The 17,993-nt window shown below is 43.0% G+C and overlaps 1 pseudogene; it reads right to left on the bottom strand.

Moving 5' to 3' along the window:
- Positions 1-1,783: 1,783 nt before the first annotated feature.
- On the bottom strand, positions 1,784-11,115 carry LOC133091917 (14-3-3 protein zeta/delta-like; annotated as a pseudogene).
- Between the last annotated feature and the right edge of the window lie 6,878 nt (positions 11,116-17,993).

A 17,993-nucleotide genomic window follows, 5' to 3' on the forward strand; every position in this document is an offset into this window, starting at 1 on the left:
AAAAAACTGTAATTGAAGCCAATCCTGGGCAAAGCAAGGTCCCGGCAAAATGCTCCATGTCTTTCTACAAATATTCACAGCAGGGTTGTACCAAGACATTTCTGCACTGTAGTGCTTTCTTGGTCACTAAGTATTTCTCTCTCTCTCTCTCTCTCTCTCTCTCTTTCTCTCCCCATTTGTCTCTCTGTCTCTGTCTCTCACTCTCTGTGTCTCTCTGTCTCTGTCTCTCTCCCTCTCAAACGCACACAGAGTCAGTCACAGTGATGGTCTGGAGTGAAGATAAGAAAGAGAAGACTGAACAGCTTTTCATACAGTTGACATGCAGAGCCCTGCTGTAAGTACCTAGATACCCAGCAGTAACCATTTCTCCCCACCATCCCTCCCTGGCCAGTTTCCAGACATGAAGGAAACAAACCCTTCAAAAGATTATGTCGAAGACAGCCACAAAAAGAAAGGGAGGAAGGGAGGGAGGGAGGGAGAGAGGGAGGAAGGGAGGGAGGGAAGGTGGGAGGAAGGAAGGAAGGGAGGGAGGAAGCCACAATGTCCACCCAATCCTGCACATTCCAGAATTCTTCAGAGTACAGTTGACCCTTGAACAACACAGGTTTGAAATGCATGGGCCCACTTATATACGGATTTTTTAAAATAGTAAATACTGCAGTATAACATGATCCATAGTTGGTTCAAACCACAGATCCAGAACCGCTGATACAGAGGAAGTGGACACATATAGGGAGCACCGACTTTAAGTCATACATAGACTTTTTCTTTTTTTTTTTTTTTGAAAAGTCCATTCATAAAACTTTTATTCCACTTACATGAACTTAATACACGTGTTCTTAACAATTATGCTTGGATTGTTCATGAAAATCTCATAAGACATTAAACAAAGCTAGCCATCATCTCAAGTTATTTCCCTGTTAACTATTTTTACAGCACATGCATGTTAGGCAAGTATCAAAAACAAACAAACAAAAAAACCCAAAAACCTAAAAAATGTTAAATACATGGGTTTTTTGTTTTACTGCTGCGCTTGATATACATGAAGTAATGAATATCAAGCAATTCATTTTTACTGCATCTTTAGTTGTACATTTGTTCTTAGGTTGCCTAAAACATTTAAATACAAATAAAATGAGTGTAGCAAAAATAATGAAAGCAAACAGCAGGTAACTTTACAAATAATGGAATGTGAACCGTTTCTGCCCTTATCCAGAGTAAATTGGGTCACAACTAAAGGAACACTTCTGTAGCTGTAGTCAGTGGTGTGCACATTGAGACTGAGTATTCCACAGGTAACACATGGTTTAACATGTAATATCCATGGGATATCTATTTCTACTATAGCCTTGTAAGTGCTCCAAACCTTAAAGTACCCACAGCTACACCTGTGACTAGAACCAATTATCCCTTTTATTCCCCACCAGGACAAACAAATACGTAGGCAGTTTTCTTTGCTTAGACATGGAAGCAGTTTTAACACTGGCCCTTGTGAAGCCACAACGTACCGAAAGTACTATGCCAAACATTCATAACTTGTATAAAAATTCCACATCCCCATATTGGCCACCTCACGATGAAAACAGATAACTCCCTAAATGTTAACTGGCTCTACTCCCCTAATATTAAACATAAAAACCACATGGGAAATATAGAAATTCAAATAGAAGTAACACAAACCTGTCATAAATCGTAAACAAAAAACTATTTGTGGGACAGCATGGATGACAAATGGTCTACTGTGTCCATTTTAGAATGAGGCAGACGAAAGTTGGAAGGCCGGTTAATTTTCCTCTCCTTCTCCTGCTTCAGCTTCATCTCCTTGGGTATCCGATGTCCACAATGTCAAGGTGTCTCTCAGTAACTGCATTATTAGTGTGCTGTCTTTGTATGACTCTTCACTTAATGTATCAAGTTCAGCAATGGCTTCATCAAATGCTGTCTTTGCAAGAGAGCAGGCTTTCTCAGGGGAGTTCAGAATCTCATAATAGAACACAGAGAAGTTAAGAGCCAGAGCCAGTCTGATAGGATGTGTTGGTTGCATTTCCTTTTTGCTGATTTCAAAAGCATCTTGGTATGCTTGCTGTGACTGATCCACAGTCCCGTTCTTATCATCACCTGCAGCAACCTCAGCCAAATAACGGTAGTAGTCTCCTTTCATTTTCAAATAGAAGACTTTGCTCTCTGCTTGTGAGGCACTGGGGATCAAGAACTTTTCCAAAAGAGACAGTACATCATTGCAGATACCTCTTAGCTCGGTCTCAATTTTCTCTGTCTTCTCCAGCCATCTGCTGTTTTTTCTCAGCACCTTTCGTCTTTTTCTCAGTACTTGAGACGACCCTCCAAGATGACCTGCGGGCTCCTACAACATTTTTATAAGCAACTGAGAGAAGATTCCTCTCCTCATTGGATACTTCAGCTCCTTGCTCAGTTACAGACTTCATGCGGGCTGCCATGTCATCATCTCGCGCAGCCTGCTCGGCCAGTTTGGCCTTCTGCACCACTCATTTTTATCCATGACTGGGTGTTCTGGCGGGCGCTTCCGGGCCGCCTCGGCTCGCAGCCCGGTGCCCGGGCCCGGCCTTCCCGCCGCGCCGCCGTCCGGGTGGGGGAGAGCTGGGTGCCGCTGCCGCAGCGCGGGGCGCGGAGACTGCGCCGAGGAGCGGGCGGGAGAGGCAGCCATACATAGACTTTTGATTCCACCAGGAGGGTCCCCCAATTCCACCAGCCCCCTCCCGCCATTGTTGAAGGGTCAACTGTAGCATTTAACGAACCCCGGAAATTTCCAACTACTAAAATTCTTCTGGTAGTGCTACCCAGATGCATGACTGTTGCATTTTAAGCTAGACTGGGGAGAATACTTGAAGAATCCTAAATTCTAGCTCCCCTAATAATGTCCTTTGTCTGTCATCCAAATTTGCCCTATGTCAGAAAGCCATTGCTTTGGCTGCTATTCAGCAGCCTATGTAAAATGAGTCCCGGTGCTTAGTCCAGTTCCAGACAACTGATGTCCAGGTCACGTATCACCTGTACTGGGGACAGCTCTGGACTCAGAGTGTCCCCCTGAGGCTTAGTAGGTGACAAGATAGGCCAGAACAAGGAGACCCAGAACCCCACAAATAGACAGAGCCCAGGAGGAAAGCTGGTGATGGAGAAAGGTCCCAAGAGGGACGACTGGTCTGGGCAATTCAATATCTTGTTACAACAGAGTAATTGAAAGCACTGTTGGACTAGAGGAATGACCGTGTGTGTGTCTGCAGGGGTCGCGGGAACAGCAGGGCATTAGAGTCTGACAGGAGGGGACTTTTAAAAGCTGATACTTTCCCAGCCCACAGAAGAAGATCTGGGGTCCCAGGCAGCACACCAAGCCAGGGAGGGGACCATCTGAGGCTTGGTCATGGGAATGGCAAAAAACTAGTCACCAGTCATAGTGAAGTGAGCCACATCAGATCCTTTCAAAAATTAGTGATGCTAGGGACTTCCCTGGTGGTCCAGTGGTTTAAGACTCTGCTTCCACTGCAGCGGGCGCGGGTTCGATCCCTGTTCAGGGAACTAAGATCCCTCCCTCATGCCTCAGCGCAGCCAAAAAAAAAAAAAAGAAAAAAATAGTGACGGTATGGATAAACACATAAAACTATATATGGGAGAAAAACTCTAGTTTAGAAATTATAAGATTAGGTATCTAGTCTCATGTTTTCCCCTTACAAATTACGTGACCTTCAACAAATCACTTGACCTCTCTCAGCCTAGGTTAGCAGCTTTAAATGGAGACAATAACCATCACACCTATTACACAAGGTTGCAAGGATCTGATGAAAGGACAGATGTGAAAGCAGTTTATAAACCACGGTGCTCTAGACCTGTGACACAGCTTCCTTCCTCCTTTGCCGCATATCCAAGGGATGCTCTGGACTTGCAAGAGGAACAGTGGCTGACAATGTTAGGACTTTCACCATGATAGGAAGTGGGGAAGCACCTGGGCTGGGAAAGTATCAGAATCTGTGCAGCTCTTAAAAGCCTCCCCCTGCCAGACTCCAGTGTCCTGCTGCACCCCACCCCACCCCGACAAACACAAACTGAGAGTCATTCCTCTAGTCCAACAGTATTTTCAATTACTCTATTGTCAACAAAATATTTGACGACTCTACTGTAGTTGAAACTGGAGGCGTGGAGACCGGCCCAAAGATGTGCTTTCCTTGGCCTGCTGTTCAGCCTACAAAGGGTACATCCGCTCCCTCCCCCACAAAAATGAGATATATGCTCTAGTTTTTATATTTAAAAATCACGAAATTCCCATAAAAAATTTAGGTTTCTAGCTTCTCTTGAAAAACCAAAAGATCTAGCAACACTGGGCCCAAATTCCCACGAGGCAACACAAACTTTAGGGAGCATAAGAATCACAGCAAGAGATCATTAAAACATAGGCTGCAAGACCCCATCCTCAGAGTTTCTGATTCCTTAGGTCTGGGATAGGACCGAAAAAACAGCATTTCTAACAAGTTTCAGGTGATTTTGATGCTGCTGGTCCGGAAACCATACTTTGAGAACCACTGTGCTAGATCCTTGCACGGGCTGTCCCTGTTCAATAGGGATGCACACTCCAGCTTAACATAGCCCACACCACATCCTATGGTCAGTGACACAAGTATCTGTTGTCAACTATCATGCTCTCTTGTTTCTCTTACACATGCAAAGTCACTTAACTAACTTAATATGCCTGACCTCTTAAGCATTTGAGTTACTAGCAACCTCTGCTACTTGAGGGCAAGAAACCTGCCTTATACACCTCCTTCTCCCTCTCCAACCCCTGTCTCTTTGCCTCTCTCAAACATACACACTCACCATCCTACACAGTGTCTTACACATAGCGCTCAACTGTGTTAGTTGATTTGAGTACCTGCATAAAGTCTGAATCCTTCAAGGCCTGAGCTTGAAGGACAGCAAGACTTTTAAGCTAGGAACTGGTTTAGGCCTCCTTCCCTTTGTCTATTGGATCCTGATGAAAGAGCAGGTCAATGCTGCCTCGAATGTGGAGGTGGGAGACAAAGAACAAAGATCATTACACAGGATGAAGCATAAGTTCTCCTGAGACCCACTTCTCCTTTTTTAGCTTCTCAGAATCAGTACTCAGCCCCAAATCCTCTAAAATTAGTTATCATTCAGGAATACTATCAGTTGAGCGATTCAACCAACTGCCTTTGCTAAGTGGTTTCATGATCATCAGCTTGAGGGCAGGGGAAGAGGCCTGGGTGATAAATCTAGATTCCCTCTAACTTTCTTTTCTGTGAGCCCATTGATGACGACTTGGAACAAATTCTGGTACACATTTTGAAATCCATCAAAATGCAGGCCAGACTCCTCCCTAGTGTCTACCCCCAACCCACACATGCTCTGTCTTGTAGCCTTGGCCCTAAGCCATGGTTTGTGTAAAATGGCCTCAAATTTAATTTTCACTAAGAGTTTAAATGTTTCTCTCTTCAATAATGAAATATGGGCAGTTCATTCCAGAGAGCTGTAAAGAGTGCCAGTCTTTAAGGCCAAGAAATTTTATCCTTCTTTTACAAGCTGACAGCAAATGAAAAGAGTTTGTTTCGCCAAAAGGGATACCAAGGTAATTTGTGAAGACCTGGCCTCATTAAAATATTCTTGAAATGTGACCAAAAAGGAAGAAACATCTAAATAAACTGTTGGAGGCCTATCCTATGTCAAAAAGTGGCCTCAAAGCAGTATTATTATCACTTCCATTTTATGAAAAAGGGCCCTGAGGCTTATAACAACCTCCCCAGGATTATACAGCTGTAATCAAAGACAGAATCGAACTCACTCTCAAGCCCACAACTTCCCCATTACCAATTTATCTTCACCATCCATAAGTCTTATACCAAGGGCACATCTTCCCTCTAATCTGCCTCTAAAAAGCTTAAGAACTCAGAGGCTAAAGATGGCCCAAAACTCAAAACATAAAATAGAAGACCCCATGGTAATTGCTTCTTAAAACTAGAAGAGAGAAACAAAATGAGCACACAGTGAATCAGAGCAAAGATATGCAAACGCATTTTTATAAGTGACAAATGACTCCCAGGCCAGAAAGGCTTTGCTTGAATGTAATAACAAATCTCAAGAAAACAGATCCCTCAGAAGGAGATTGCGAGGTAGCAGCAAAGGTATAAGAGGCTGAGAAAAGTCATCAAAGCCCATCAAGCAGCCTCCAAGGACAGTCCTGGCTGGCTGGTCCAATCCTTAATAAAGAAAGATGCCCCAAACCTGTCAATTTCAAGAAGCCCAAAAGCCATGACGGGAAAGACCAGGAGATTTGAGCACATACAAATTAAATTAAAGGATGCCTTAAAAAAGTCAAAAGGTGAATGAACACAGAAGAGGAGGAAATATTTGAACACATGTCAGAAAAAGGGTTAATATTACTACTACTATAAACATGCTCCTTCCCCCCAAAAAATGATCAAGGACAAACAATCCAACAGAAAAAATGAACAGGAGAGGAAATGAATAGACAAATCATGGAACAGGAAATGCAAATATCTCAAAAACACACAGAAAAATTCTCAACTGCACCTGTAGTCAGGAAACATGCAAATCAAAACAAAGGTGCACTGTTTCTACTGACCAAAGTGCCAAAAAAAAACCCCAAACCTAAAAATGTCAGTATCATTAGAACTAGTGAGGGTATAGGGAAACAGATACTGTCCCATGATTCTTGAGGATATGAAAATGCTACACAATCCTTGGAACATTATTTGGCCGCGTACTGATTTAAAAATAAGTATGACCTCTGACCTCAAATCCTGCTTTGGAGAATTACATATTGAGGCATTTTAAGTGGCAAAAAACAACCTCAACATGCATCAACAGAGGAATAATTGAATAAATTCTGGACCTCCATAAATTCTGGACCTCCAGCAAAAGGCAGTGGACTTGAGAGCCACATTGCCCAAGTTCAAATTGCTGCTCCCATTAACTGTGCAACCTTGGGCAAATTAGTCACATCTCAGTTGCCTGTCTATCCACTGGGGATCACAGTACCTACCTTGTATGGTAGTTGCGGGGTAAATGAGATAAAGCATAGGGCCTGGCATCCAGCAAATACTGGATATTCTGTTGGAGGAGTGGGGAAGAACTGTACAAATTGTATAGCATAGATATATTTTAGTTAAAAGTGTATATATGTTTTAAAGCACACTATGTATGTGTGTGTGGTGGTGAGAGGAAGGGAGAAGGTTTTAACTCTTCCTTTGCATGTCTCTGTGTTGCAAGGAACATGTATTGCCTTTATAGGTTGGAAGACTAATCCAGTAACACTTTTCGAAAGTGGCCTGGTGAGAGTGCTAGCAGGAGTGGGGACTACGAAAGCATAATTAAAGATTGGGAAGTGAGTCTGGAACCTGGGAAGTTTGGTGGCTCTGCAGCACAGAGTGCGCTGTGGAGGCAGCAGGTATAAGGCTGGGGGTGGTAAAGGAAGGACTGCGTGTTCTCGGAGGAGGAGCGTGGACTTTCTCCAGATATTCCAGTTCTTTGGAAGAAAGGAATACAAAGTATTGGCTGTACTAGGGCAGTCTGAAAGATGTACTCTGCCCCTTCACCAAAACAAAAACTTCCAGTAGCTCCCTTTTATAGGGATAAAGTCCAGACCTACTTAGGTCTGTGAGTCTGATAGCCAGGCTTCTCATTCCACCTTGCCCCAACCTTACTGAACTACTTGCGGTTCTTAGAAGGTTCTGCTCTCCAGCTTCCAGACCTTTGCTCGGGCCGCAGCTTGTGCCAGCAGTACCCCCCATACCTTGCCTTGCTCTGCCTGGCTAACTCTTCAGAGTTCAGCGCAAATAATCCTATCTCCTGGGAAGCTCACCTTGATCCCCCAAGGCTCAGTTTCCCTTCTAGGTCCTGCTACATCACCCTGGCATGAACCTAAAAAGGAACTTTTGACATTGACCTGTAATTGTCAGTTTATTGTCTGCCTCTCCGACTGAACTGCTGGTGCTCAACAGTATTCCTTGTTGATTCTTCAGTCCCTGGCGCAGAACACAGAACAAAGTCAGAAATCTATAAGTATTTGTTAAACAAACAAATGTCTTGAAACATACACGCCATCTAACTCTTTCTCCTTTTTGTATTCCATGTTTTCCCAAAAAGTTTCTCACTTAATGCCCTATCCCGTGCGTGCTAGCCCACAGGCAGAAAATCCACAGCAGATCACATTACTACGAGTCTGGGTCCATGTGACAGTTATATTGCTCACTGAAAACTCATAAATTGGTATAGGGATTTTACAATCTTATACTTTCGTTAACGTAAGTTCTGCCCTGGAGGAAAAAACCTCCACGTGCTGGCAAAAGCTGACATCTGAGCATTTAAAACAAAAGGGCCACAACTCTGAACTATGGTAAATTACTAAGGTAAAGGCCTCTTGGGAGGCCTTCTCTGGCTACATCTGGACCTTGAGTCATTCACTCATTCAGCAAATATGTAATAAACCCCCACTAAATGGCAACCTTCATTCCAGGCACTGAGGATATAGCAGGGAACAAGACAGACGAGCCCTACCCACCATGGAGTCACATTCTAGTGGGGGTTAGCAGAGGCACAAATAATAAACATGTGAAAAATAAGAGAGTTTCAGGCAGTACTAAATACTGTGAAAACAATTAATCAGGATAGGAAATGATTAAAGTTGGGGAGAAGGGGTGACAGCTCTTTAGATGTGTGGTCAGGATAAAAGCCTTCTCTGAGGGATGGACATTTGAGCTGCGACCTAAGTAATGAGAATGAATCAGCCATGAGAAAATCTGGGAGCAGAGAATTCCAGGCTGGAAAAAGAGCAAATGCAAAATCTCAAAGGTAGGAATGAGCTTGGTGCATTCAAAGAAAGATAGAAAACCAATCTGGCTAAAGCATAATGAACAAGGAATGTGAGTTAGGAGCAATCAGACGGTAGACGTACAACAGATCATAAAGGCCATGATGAGGAGCTTGGATTTTATTCTAATTGCAAGGGAAAGACATTAGGGAAGTATAGGTAGGGAAGTGATAGTCTGATTTATATTGTTAAATGGCTAATGATTGAGAATGAATTCTAGGAAGGCAAGAGTGGAAACCCAGGAGCCAGACAAGAGGCTATTGTCATGGTCTAAATGAGAGCTGCTGATGGCTTGTACCAGGATGGTAGCAGTAGACATAGTGAGAAGTGGTCCATCAAATTTGGGATAATATTTTGGAGGTAGGATCAACAGGACTTGATCTTCGATTGGATGTTGCAGGCAAGAGAAAAAAGAAGAATCAAAGTTGTGATCTTTTGGTTCTTCTCATCAGAAATTCCTGCACCTGCTTGCCAATAAAAATCTGTGTTCTGCTGGAGAACCTCCTTTCAGTAACCATAACAAAGTCAAAGCCAGTCAAAATTTCTGCTAGTGTATGACAATATTTGAATTATGTATGCCAATTTATGACTGAGGATTCAAGAACAGTTTATTCTTCATTAAACTGAAGCTTTAAGCTCCTGATTTTTTTTTTTTTTGCAATCTAAAAAGCAGCTCATTTTCTAAAGACCCAAGTTGCTTACAAAACAAAGATTTGTGTCCCTTTAAAAAGTGCCATTTCCTTGAAATATTAGAGATCTATAAGCTCAGAGCTTCTATCACAGTTATCACATCTTTATTTTGCTTTATAATCTTATTGTCTCATATAAGGGCCATATTTTATATCATTGTTTTATGAATGTTAAAAAGCTTAGCAGGCCAAGTAACTTACAGTACAGGAAGAAACAGAATGGCAAGCCTGATCTCCTTAGAATCAACCCCTTAATGTATTCATTCACCTTCTATGAAACTCTGGCAACAATGTGTCTTGAAGAACTAGCTGTTTAAGGCTATAGAGCAATTCTCTTTCTCCTGAACTTAACTCTTCTGATGTTTCATATATTGCCCAGTAACAGTCCTTTAGAAAATAACATTTTGAAAACAAATTACACTCATTACTATGTACAAATCTATGAAATATACACAAAATATTATTAGAAAAAAACCAGGTAGGATTGAACGTAATTTCATGGCTAAAAAAACATAGGAAAATTCACAGTAGTATTTGTTGTGTTAATATGCACAGCACTGTTAAGGACTGAGAACGTTTAGGGGACTCAGTAAACCACATCCCTCTTCCTACCAAGTTGTGAGCCAACTGAAAAACAGGAAAAAAAAAGTAGACAGCTGAGAACTGTCGCTCTTCCTGATAAAGCTGACGCTGGAGGCGAGATGGCGCCAGTGGGCCTCCCAACACTGAACCCTAGGACAAGGCAGACTTACCACTGGGTTGCTGACTGGCAGAATGGGATGATAGAAACTCTCCCCTCCACCTACTCCAAAGACTTGTCCCTGTAAATTTTGCAGCATAAAGGAACAGACTAGAAGTCATGATTCCAGATGGCAGCCTGGCCCCAAGGGCCCCAAGACTGGCCAAAGGGCTGAGCTTTCTCACGCAGCTTCTCACTATGTAGTATCTTACTCAATGGGGAAGAGGAAAGGCTGGCCCAAGACACCAGGAATGTTAATAAAACCCCCTGCAACTTACACCACATTCCCCACATAATTTTATTCTCTTAACCTAGTAATCTCCAAACTGGAATAAACCTACCCTGGGATTCTACTTTCCAAGAGGAATACAAGCACAGATAATTTTAAGGAAATCAATTCCATTTATTCAACTTTCACCTACTCTTTCCTAAAATTGAGCTGTCTAAAATATGACTGAGGTTGAGATTTCACAACAATTCAATTTTTCCAATTCTATTTTAAAATCAGTCTTTTCTGAGACAGGCATCCTCTCACCCATCCCAGATATTACTATGACAATTTGCTCCCATGTGCAAAAAGCCTCTAAGGCACCATACAAAGGAACAATTCTAAATACTGATGTCAATATTTAATTTAATCAATGTATTATAAGTAGCAGGAGGATTTCCTGGCTTTCCTTATCTTAAATATATTTCTATTAAGAGAAAAGCATGGTGCTAGAAATTGGGTATTTTGGTCTGTGTGGGGGTGTTCTGAGTTCAGATAATTGTAGGGCAGGGTGGCAAGAGTTACGATCATTTTTGTCTAACGCCATTTCCTCTTCCATTTCCTGATGGTGTCAAACAATACTGTTGAGATAGCAAAAAGAAATACTGAAGGAGGTTGAGCCCTATTTCATGTGGGTAACAAACCCACAGCAAAGTTTCATGCTCCAGATATCTCTCTCAGAATTCAAAAATGGAAGATATGTAGAAAACATTCTGGGAATGTTACCAGTTACCAGTTACCAGTTACAAGGCACATCTGCTCAGTAATGAGAGAGAACTTGGTGCCATCCTCCTGTGTCTCAGCTGCATATTTCAGATGATTTCAAGGAAAAGGATGTTAAAAAAATTCCAAATTTCCTTCCAACAGATCAATGTTACATGTAAAAGGAACATATATCAGAGATACGTTAATGTTTTGTAGTGCTTTTTGAACAATTATTCAGACTCATGGGAGAAAATATTTTCACTAGTTTTTACCTGAAGATTATTGAATATAGTAAGTCTATACTCGTTTTCTTACCCAAACACTTCTGCTTATTATTATTTGTTAACCATTTCTCACCTCATTATTCATTCCTATCTTTTATGTAATAAACTTAGATTTAGATATATAATTTTCTATTGTAAATAATGCATTGAACATCATTTATTCATCTTTTGTAAGCCCTGCACCTAATAGTCCCCCAACATGTTTTCTTATTGTGTCCTAGCAGAAAATTACATTCATGAACTAACTGGAGAGGAGGAGCTTCATCCATTTCATTAAGAGACATATTTCCAGTAAAATTTTAGTTCTCTTTAGTAATTATTTGGAAAAATTTGTAATGTACTTAAGATTAATTATGTATTACTACTAATAATTGTAATAATAACTCAATCCAAAAGAAATTTTTGGCATTTAGAACCTTTTGGTGGTAGAAATTTTTTTTAATTATAAACAATTTTTTGACTGCTGAAAAGACTGATAGGGTAAGCAATAAAATACATTTGAGCATAAAATATATTTTTAAGACTTCCGTGGGGAAGTAGAATAAAAACACAAATTCAAAGAGAAATAAAGAGTAATGTAAAATTTCTGTAAATATGGATGATGGTGAGTATTCAATTTCTATGGGATTTAATTTCACTAAATGCATTTTTAAGTGATATAACCCTTTATACTTTAAAATATTCATATTTAGATTATACCAGAAATTACATCTTTTGCAACTAAGGACAAAAAAATTTTACATGTGAACCTCAAAATTATTTTGGGTGGTATGTCAGTAAAAATGTATGAAGACCATTGGTTTAACCCTTTCAGCTTACCCACTGAGATCACCTTAGGACATGGTTATCCCCCTTGGGTAAGAAGTCAGCAGTCAGTTAGGGTAGTCCTGCTCCCATCTTCATAAGGCCACTTCAATACTGATTTCACCTCCTTTGTGGAATCTCGTGGGGCCACTGGTAAAGGGTAGGTTTTGTTCCCAGAATGCCCTGAATGGGTCAGAACAATACATCAATTAAATCAGCTCCCATGCTATTCTGTACGCAAGGCTATAATTCACAACCTGTTCTATTGCCACCTCAAATTATGTCCCACTACCTTGTTCAACATTATCAGAAGTTCTAAAAGAAGATCAAATGATAACATAAAAATACTCTAAAAATTAAGAGCCAAAAAGACATCCTCAATCTGATTATGACCTTTCCAGTATGAATTTTCCAGCAAGAAATGAGAAGTTCAGACATTACATTATCTTGTTCTTCTGAATTATAGCCCAAAGTAATCAGTACCGACTTCATGTTAAAGTCCAAAATTATTAACTTCCAACTTGTTAACACTCTTGCGCTTGTGAATTAAAGTTCAAACAACAGGTTTCTTCACTCCTTGGCAGTGAGCTTAGCTCCCAAGCCTGAAGCTCCCCTTCCCCCAGAGCGCCTATCCTCTTAAGCTTACCCCAAGCCTCCCTTGTCCTGGGCAGGCCCCCCCGGCATGGGCAGACCCCTGTGAAACTTATGGTATGAAGCAGCAGAGTAGAAAGCATACTTTCTGTGGGCGGCCTGGCTCCCATGAGAAAGGAGAGAGGAAGAAGGTGGGCTGCACACGCCAAACTTACACATCAGGAAACTTGTTAGAAGCGCTGGAATGAGGTATCGAGTGTTATGTTAGTGGCACCCCCTCCATACTTTAAGAAACATCTGATGTGGGAAAGAAGTGTTTTCCCCTAAAATAGAGAAATAGAACAGAATTACAAAAAACAGTCTATCTTATTTAAGAAATATTTATTGAGCTCAAATTTCTAAGCTACGTTTGCTGAGAGATCCCTAAGTGAATCAGAGCTGGATGCTGCCTAACAACCAACCACTAACATTTGTAACATAGTCATATATGTCAATGCCATATATTTTAGGTTTCTGTTACAGCAGTGCCCTACTTCCAGTACCAATTTTTGTATTAGTATAGATCAGGCTTTATTTGCTACCAAACAACCACAAATATCTCAGTGACTTAGAACAGCAGATATGTATTTCTCACTCATACAACCATGTGTATTAGCTAAGGACTCTTTTCCACTTTGTCCTGACCCTAGGACCCTGGCTGATAGAAGCAGCCACCATGTGGATCATTGTCGGGGTGGTAGATTAAATAAGGCCACAAATTCTTTATCACTCTTCTCCCCAGTCCCCATCAAGAGGTGGAGTTTATTTACCCTCCCCTTGAAACTGAGTTGGCCATGTGACTGCTTTAACCAATAGAATTTGTTATTTCCAAGCCTAAGTCTTACAAACACCTGGAAGCTTTTGCTGTTGCGGGTTTGAAGAGTCCTGAGCCACCATGTAAGAAGTCAGGCTACTCTGCAGGAGAAGCCATTTAAACTGAGGCCCTGGAATAACACTGGAAAAAGAAAGGCTCAGCCATTCTAGTATCCCCATCGAGCCTCCAGATTACTCCAGTCCAACAATACCTGGCTGGCACCACGTGAGAGACACCAAGCAAGATCAGACAACTGCCCATGAGCCCATTCAACCCACAAAACCATTGACGATAATAAAATGGTTACGGTTTTAAGTCACTAAGATTTGGGATGGTTTGTTATGCAGCAATAGATAACGAAAACATACCGTCACTGTGCCAGAAGGAAAACGCATGAGAAATTGTGCACGGGTTCTTAAAGCTTTTGCTCGCAAGTGACACAGATCACTTCAATCACACTTCAGTGGCCATGCTGAGTTGAAAGGAGGGAAATGCAAGTTGGCTACGTGAGAAAAGAAATGGAAAAGAGGGCTTCCCTGGTGGTGCAGTGGTTAAGAATCCGCCTGCCAATGTAGGGGACACGGGTTCGAGCCCTGGTCCGGGAAGATCCCACATGCTGTGGAGCAACTAAGCCCGTGCACCACAACTACTGAGCCTGGGCTCTAGAGCCTGCGAGCCACAAGTGCTGAAGCCTGCGTGCCTAGAGCCCGTGCTCCGCAACAAAAGAAGCCACCGTAGGGATCCCTGGTGGCGCAGTGGTTAGGAATCCGCCTGCCAAGGCAGGGGACACGGGTTCCAGCCCTGGTCCGGAAAGATTCCAAATGTCGCAGAGCAACTAAGCCCACACACCACAACTACTGAGCCTGCGCTCTAGAGCCCGTGCTCGGCAACGAGAAGCCACCGTAATGAGAAGTCCGCACACCGCAATGAAGAGCAGCCCCTGCTCGCTGAAACTAGAGAAAGCCCGCATGCAGCAACGAAGACCCAACGCAGCCAAAAATAAATAAAATAAATAAATTTATTAAAAAAAAAAAAAAGCAATGGAAAAATTTGTTGGTTAGTACTAATACCTCCAGAGAGGGGTCAGGCCTAGAGAGGTACATCTTCCATAGAGATGACAAGTCCATCAGTAAGCAGTGGATTACATTTGTAAGGGAAAGGCAGGGAAGCCATCTGTGGATTTATGGAGGCCTTTGAGTGCCAACTGAGTTTCTGAGATAGCTGAGCACCACTGGAGATAGGTATCTGAGTAAAGGAAATCAGTACACAGGACTAGTCCCTTCATGTAGTAATGAAGGAGGGAAAGACAGAGCAGGCCACCAGTCTGAAAGTTACTGCAGTATTCAAAAAAAGAGTATCCTACTGGCAGAGATTTTTCCCGTGGGGAGTGGGGGGAAATTCAAAAAAAAAAATAGAAAAGAAGGGCTTCAAGTGTGAAGTTGAGATGTTTATTTTATCAAGGATATAAAAGAAAATGTTTAATTCTCAGGGCAGAATGTTAATTACCTACCCACCATTCCCCACCCTACTTCCTTTACAACAGAACTTCAATACTGCTTAGTTCCTCTCTTCTCTCCAAACCAATCAGGAAAAAGAAAACTATACACACATAATTCAGTTCCAAGGTAAATCCCAACTGGTCTAAGCCAGTGGTTCTTAACCAGTATCATTTCTCTAGGGAGTGTGTGTGGGATGGAGGGGAAGAGGGTTTTTTTTTTTTTTTTTTTTTTTGGTGTCACAATGCCCGGGGTTGCTACTAACATTTAGTAGGAAGGCACCAGAGATGCTAAATGTCCAGCAACGCATGCCACAGTCCTGTATAAGAACTGTCAAAAGCCAGATAAACACTAACCAATCATGGTAATCCCATGCTCCTTGTCAGTCACTGTTCAGGGACTAGCTAGCAACCCAATTCTGGTAAATAAGATATAAGGAGTGGCCTGCTATGAAGCTTCTGGGGTGGTTTCTTCCTGCCTCTCGATGTTGTCCCAACCATATGACACCTGGGACTGCTACAGCCATCTTCTCCCTAAAACCAATGTCTTCCCAAGTCCCTGTTTCCATCATTGCCACTTCCATTTCCTTTTACCAGGTCCTAAAGCAGTTTTGACTTCTCTTAACCATTAACCTTAGGATGACCACTCGAGGTTGGCTTAGGACAGTCTAATTTTACTCCTGTTCTCCCAGTGTAATTAACAGTGCCCTCTTTAACTTCGGAAAGTATTTTAGATTGGAGGAGTACAGACTATACATGGTCATTACCCCCAATTAAATCTTGTTCACTCTGCCTCAAGAAAATACCTCTAAAGCAGGGGTCAGCAAACTATGGCCTGTAGGCTGTTTTTGTACCTCTGGAAAGTTAAAAAAAAAAAAAAAAAGTTTTTTACATGTTTAAATGATTGAAAAAAAGTTAAGGGGACTCCCCCGGCAGTCCAGTGGTTAAGTCTCTGCGCTACCAATGCAGGGAGCGTGAGTTCGATCCCTGGTTGGGGAACTAAGATCCTGCATGCTGGGCAGCACAGCCAAAATTAAAAAAAAAAAAAAAAGTTAAAAGAATATTTCATGATACCTAAAATTATATCAAATTAAAATTTCAGTGTCCAAAAATAAAGTTTTATTGGAACACAGCCAAGCTCATTCCTTGAAGTATTGTCTATGGCTGCTTTCTCACTACAAGACAGAGTTGAGTAATTATGACAGAGAACACTTAAAATATTAATGTTTGGCCCTTTGAAGAAAAGCTTGCAGACCCCTGCTCTAATGCTGTCATCAGTCCTGCGTTCCCTCACTTCTCGTACTCCTTGCACCAATACGGTAGCCTACTTAACTGGTTTCCCATTCTTTTCCCCACTCCAATCTTTCATACCAATCCTAGTAGATAACTCTCTACAGAAGAGTTTTGACCCTGTCACTTGCCCCTTCCATATCTTCAGAAGCTCCTCCAAAGCCGGCAATATAAAGTTCAAGCCTATCCCTCGATACTGAAGACTACAACCTGAAGTCTTCCAGACTGTTCCTCTTCAGTACTTAGAGCCAAAATGGACCACCTGCTGTTTCCCTAATTAGCATACCATACGCCCCCACTGCTTGCCCATGTCTCTCCTCCATCCCATCAGTTCCTCAAGATAAAACGAAAACTGTTACTCCCTTGATAAACCTTCGTTCGCCACGAGGGTAGTTCACACGCGCGCGGGGGCGGGGACTAGCGACACAAAACAGACTAGGGCGAGAGGGAGCAAGTCAAATGACCCGAGAGCGTGAGATGAGGGGCTCAGAATGCGGCTTCAGAGGTGACATTTACACAGGAATTTTAAGGACTCGAGAGGCTAAAAGACTCTACAAGACCCAGGAAGATGAAAAGAAACTGTAAATAAAGCTAAATACGCGAAAAAAAGGACCACCTCATCCTATCCACTTCCCTCTCACCCCAATGAGAACGTTTCAAGGAAAAACGACACCTTTAGTACAAAATCTGAAAGAAAATTCGACAAGAGCAGCCTTGGCTAAAACCACTGGGGAATGGCGCAGACAGCACGTAGATTCCTTTTGCCAAACAATCCCTGGGCGAGATCCGTGCGCGCTCTCCGCGCCAGGCGACTCCAGCTCCTCGCCAAAACTTCTAGGCTGTAGCTTTGCCTGCGCGCCCACGCTCCGGGCTTCCGGACAGGCGCGACGGCGCCCGGGGGAGAAAGAGACACCCCTCTTCACTGTGCGAAAGCAGTTATAACTATGTCGCGGCCTCCCAGTAGCCACCAACCCGCGCCCTCGGGAAGGCGTCAGAGACGACCCAGCCTCAGCGGCCGCCTCAGCGGCCGCCTCAGCGCACGTGAAGCTCTCGGGCGGAGCCAAAGCGAAGAGGCGGGAGGTTGCGGACGCGAACCCTGGCATGGGAAGAAAAGCTACCCCTGGGCGCACGCGCACAGCGAGGGGACTGGGAGGAGCATGTCTCCCAGAGGGGTTGCAGAGGAAAGGAGAGCGCGTGGCGCCGCGGGGCCCGCGCACGCGCCATAGTCTCGCCCCGCCCGCGCGCGCGCGCGCGCGCGCGCGCGGCCGGCGCAGCGCGTTTTCTCCAGACCCGCCCCCCTCTTCTACTTCAACTAGAGGCAAAGGACAAGAGCAGGGAAGTGTGGGGCGAGGTGGGCGGGGCGTCGCACGCGCGCGCGGCCTGCAAAAGGAGGGAGGCGGAGG

Source organism: Eubalaena glacialis, chromosome 5, assembly GCF_028564815.1.
Source record: "Eubalaena glacialis isolate mEubGla1 chromosome 5, mEubGla1.1.hap2.+ XY, whole genome shotgun sequence".
Classification (NCBI taxonomy): Eukaryota; Metazoa; Chordata; class Mammalia; order Artiodactyla; family Balaenidae; genus Eubalaena; species Eubalaena glacialis.